At 32.7% G+C, this 5,377-nt stretch overlaps 1 pseudogene; it reads left to right on the top strand.

The window, feature by feature from the left end:
- Nucleotides 1–764: 764 nt before the first annotated feature.
- Nucleotides 765–4,856, top strand: LOC100805785 (GDSL esterase/lipase At5g22810-like; annotated as a pseudogene).
- Nucleotides 4,857–5,377: the final 521 nt, after the last annotated feature.

Below are 5,377 nucleotides of genomic sequence, written 5' to 3'. Positions count from 1 at the left end.
CTCCAGATGTAGTTGGAAGTAAGAATGAAAGATAAATTTCAATTTACCAAAGATTGAGGAGTCTTATTTGATTGAGTTATTATAAATTTTTTATATGTTCTTGCCTTTAATTTTTAGGGATCAAAACCTTATGATAAGAGTTGTCACAAATATAGCACGAGAGAGAGAAAATTCATACTAGGAACACATGTTTGACTTGATGACAATATTTTTTCATTTAAAAGATATAGAACTCTGATTTTAGGAATTTGCAACAACTTAGACATCCTCGTTAACTTAGTTAGATTTCTTATTGACTTGATAACTATGATGATTGCACTAAATTTCGACGATATCAAATTTAAATCCCTATCTGAACTTAATATAAGTAAATTTTGTCTAATTTAGAAAATGTGAAAACACCTTATCATCTTAAAAAATATATATAAAAGATAAAGCTACCTCTATCTTAATATATTACTAGTACTAAAATGTAGAGAAGTGTTAATAATACATTTGTTAGTATGTCTCATAAAAGCATTTTTTGTTATTAACTTGAAATTTGTTAAAAATTATCAAACTATCTGAATTTTACAATCAGGATCAACAATATAGTTTTGCTGATTGCTCAAGCAATCATTAAAGTCTGGTTTTTTCAAGAAAAAAGTATCATCATAGTGGATAGTGGTAGAAAAGATTATAAAAAAATTGTCCCACCAAATGTGGAAGTGATGAAAACCCCACTTCCCGGCGCTAGAGAAGCAATTGAGTCAGCCAGAGAAAGGTTTAAGTGAGGAAAAGACACCTAAAAGGCTCTACATTAGTGCTGTGTGAACAGATGCGTGGCAGAAGAAGGTTGTGATCGAAGTGGTGCTGCCACTTTAGTAAAGAAGGCACGCAATACAAAACCTAAGTGGTCACCAACCACATTAATACGTCCAAATACAAGTTACTACTACGTCCCTTTCAGTATTCTTTCTAATTTCTTCTTTCTTTTCCTTTTGTTTTCTCTATACATGTTCTTAGTTGAGTTCATTTGTGTCCTGTTGTATACATTTGGTAGTATGGTTGAAAAGTAGTAAGTTAGGATCCTGGGATAGTTGAAGACATCGTGTGTCAATAGTCCAATTCTTGTACTTACTGGTAAGTAGTACTAACAAACATCCATTATTTCTATTATAATATTCTGTCATGTTTTTGGTTTGGTGAATACAGAGAACTGACTAAGAAGTAGACATTTACTACTATTTATTTGCCTCTACATGTTTTTAGTATATGCTGAAAAATACACTCAGATTCAAGCCTTACTGTGCTCTCACTCCTTGTGGCTCTCTCTGATTCCAATTAATAGGCCTTAGCTCAAGACATGCATGTGATTTCATCTGAGAATTGAGAATGAGTTAATATTTCCTCAAGATTGAGAAATATTAAGTGGATACAGCTAGGAAAGTTAAATGCCATGTTGCCACCTAAATAATACTCCCTCCATTCCGAAATATATAAAGTTTAAGGTTTTGGCACAAATATTAATAAATATAATTAATTTGTTGAATTTCAAATAAAACATTAGATAACTTTTTAATATATCCTTTATCTCTCTAATTAATGACTTATTTACTCTTCCTATACACTATTCTCTCACTAAGTATTTATTAAGGGTAGTCTTAGAAAAAAATATTTAATATAATATTGATTTTGTAAAATGACATATATTTTGGAATGATTTTTTTTCTTCTAAAATGTCAATATTCTGGAACTGAGGGAGTCCCATCTCAACAGTAAACTTTGGTAGCATTAACCAAGCATGCAAGACCTTTTTTCAAATTCTCAAATTAAGAACTCAAATAGTTTTTTTGATCAGCAACAACTCACATAGTGTTTTTGAAGTTACAGTAATGTGGACACTGGACAGATATTTTCTGTATTGACTTATGTTGGTACAGTTCAATATCTTATATTTAAGTTGAAATATTAATGAAATTCTTGGAAATGCAGCCTTGCCAAACCAACTATACTGTATGCATCAGATTCAAAGCAAAAAACTTATGTCAGATTATTAGTTCCCCAAACTTCTTCAGAGTCTACTTTCTCTATTGTGTCTTTTTGCATGAACAACAAGAAGCTCATTGCTGAAGAGGAATTGAAAAGAATGGGGTATTCAAGGTCTTTCTTGGCTTCTTTGCTTCTTGCTGTGTTTCTCAATGTGACTAATGGGCAGCCTCTAGTCCCTGCAATGTTCACATTTGGGGACTCAATTGTTGATGTGGGCAATAATAACCACCAATTGACTATTGTTAAAGCAAACTTCCCTCCTTATGGAAGAGACTTTGAGAATCAGTATCGCACAGGAAGGTTCTGCAATGGAAAGCTTGCAACAGACTTCATTGGTACCTTTTCTTTTTCCTCAAAATTCCCATTTAACTAAATATCTTTTCCCTAATGTCCCTATTACTTGCATTTTTTTTTTAAACTTGGATTTGATCTTTGTTTCATTAATTCATTCACTGCAGCTGAAATCATTGGATTTACCTCTTATCAACCAGCCTACCTCAACTTAAAGACCAAAGGAAAGAACCTTTTGAATGGTGCCAACTTGCCTCAGCTTCTGCTGGTTACTTTGAATTGACATCCAATCTATATGTAAATACATTTAAAAGTCTAAAACTCATTTTTTTTCTTCTTTCTTTTTTAACATCATATAATTGGTAAGTGCTGTTGTGTGTTTTTCTTTTGTGTGTGTAGAATTCAATTCCGTTGAGCAAGCAGCTGGAATACTACAAAGAGTGCCAGACCAAATTGTCAATTATATCTGATGCTATATATCTTATTAGTGCTGGGACCAGTGATTTTGTTCAGAACTACTACATAAATCCTCTGCTTAGCAAGCTTTATACAACTGATCAATTCTCAGACATTCTCTTGCGATGCTATTCCAGTTTCATTCAGGCACGCCTTTCTGAACCTTGACATCTTGCCCTAGAAGTTTATATACCATTGATTGAATATTACCAAAAAGAAAAAGAGAAGTTATTTGCCTTTGCCTTTGCTGATTTTGATTTGCATTTCTAATCTTGGCTTTGATAGAGTTTATATGCATTGGGAGCAAGGAGGATTGGTGTGACAACATTACCTCCAATAGGCTACCTGCCTGGAGCCATCACTCTCTTTGGAGCTCATACCAACGAATGTGTGACAAGTTTAAACAGTGATGCAATTAACTTCAATGAAAAGATCAACACCACATCTCAGAACTTGAAAAATATGCTTCCAGGCCTCAATTTGGTTGTCTTTGATATCTACCAACCCCTCTATGACTTGGTCACCAAGCCTTCTGAAAATGGTACAGAATCTAGATAAAATTTAGATACGGTTCTGTAGGTGCTTTTAATAAAAGTTTGCATCAAAGATCAAATGATCATTAATTATTACTGGACTGAATTCCAATTCTGATTTAAAAACAATACTAATAGTACTTAAGAAACTGCATTCTTGCTTTGTCCAATTTTTAATTATGTTATGGCTAGTGAACTGAACTAATCATCTAATGGATTATGAACTAGGATTGTTAATTTGTTTCCCATGTGCGGCATGCATTGTGTTATGTTATCACAGGATTTTTTGAAGCAAGGAAGGCTTGTTGTGGAACTGGGTTGATAGAGACATTGTGCAATAAGAAGTCCATAGGAACATGTGATCATACTTACCTTAAAATCGTAATAGTAAAATATGGATAACAAATACTTAACCTTATAATCGTACTAATAAAACATGGCTTAAATATTATAGGAGTTGACTTCACATATTATTCATGTGTAATTTTCTTCTGTTGGGCGTTAGCCCTGTTTATTACAAAAATAAAAAATAAAAAAAACTTGATATACTTTTAGTCTCTATAAAATGAGTGAGTCTTAATTTTAGTCATTATAAAAAATGTTCTTTGGTTTTCTTCCTCAAGAAAATGAAATCGTTATTTTTTATCTCTATTATTATGTGACATCGTTACTACCATTTATTGATTTGGTTTGGTGTGATTGATTTATTCTCTACTTAAAGAGTTAACCATGGATATGATTTTATTATTTTATCAACTCTGGCCATTGGATTATTTTGAAGCACGTAATCGACAAATCTGTTTACTTTCTCATCAGATATAATTTCATATGAGTTCTTCACTTCCAATTTCAATAACTCCAATCTAACAAAAGCACGGAGGTTGAGGTGTCATTGAAGAAAGATATACGACATCCTACACAATTAGAGTGGCCACTGGCCAGTAAGAGACATAATTAAAATGGATATATATTTTCAAATGCTAGATTGAGCACTGGCAAAAAAAAATATCATGACTTGCCAACGAGAATGTCAATATTTTTTACATTGGAAAGCACTTGTAGCCATGTCATGAGAGCATTATTTGTCGAGAAGAAGAGGTCAAGGTCAACGTATACTTCTTCGAGAAGAGAAAAATTGCATGTGGTGGAGAAAAATTGCATTGGAAAGAACTAAGATTCGGAATAAAAAGCACAATTTCCAAATATTCTTTACGGTTCTCTATTCTCAAACTGGAGAGGCTAGTATTAGATATGCAGAGGACTTGTTTCCTTCTTCTGTCCACTTTACATTGTATAAGGACCAAAGTATTTAACACGTGACAGTTTGAAAAGGGCTCAACACTGTCATTGCCACGTGCAGTAAATTTGACATGTTCGAGATGCAAGCTTTTTAATGCGGGCAAGTGTAGAGATTTTGCTATTACCAGAGACCAACATAACAGATGTCAAAGAGTGACAGCAGAGGATTAAAGGGAAGGACCTACAATTGTAGTAGGATCCAAAGTCTAATGAAATGAGTGTTTGCAACAATCTTGAAGTGAAAAATTTTATGCTTCTCATTTGTTATGTAATTAATAAAAAAAATTTCAAGAAATTATAATTCTTGACAATCAATTTTAGCTTACTTTTTTGTAAAAATATTTTTATGGAAGGAAATAAGAATTCAATTTTTTTTTTAGTGGAGAGAAAATTTTATTTAAATATTATACGTAGATCGTTAATTCTTAGGAATATCCTGGGAATCATGTTAAAATCCCCCTAAATTGCTGGAAATTGTAAAACAGCATATTTAATGACCCTATCTCATGATAAAATATTATACATAAATCATTAATTCTTAGGAATATCCTGAGAATCATGTTTCTCATGCAAACTCCCCCTAAATTCATTATATCAGCCGCTGGACATTGTGAAACAGCATATTTAATGACCCTATATATCTAAGAATGGAGCCTTAACCAAACCGTTAATAGTAAGATTAAGTAGGGAATAGGAGTCATCTGGAGTAGCCAGAATCCAAGAGGCAATTCAGGTCCCGTGTAGTAAAGGGGACAAGAAAATGTGAG

This window comes from Glycine max, chromosome 12, assembly GCF_000004515.6.
Source record: "Glycine max cultivar Williams 82 chromosome 12, Glycine_max_v4.0, whole genome shotgun sequence".
In the NCBI taxonomy this organism is placed as follows: domain Eukaryota; kingdom Viridiplantae; phylum Streptophyta; class Magnoliopsida; order Fabales; family Fabaceae; genus Glycine; species Glycine max.
This window is presented reverse-complemented; position numbering and strand designations above follow the sequence as displayed.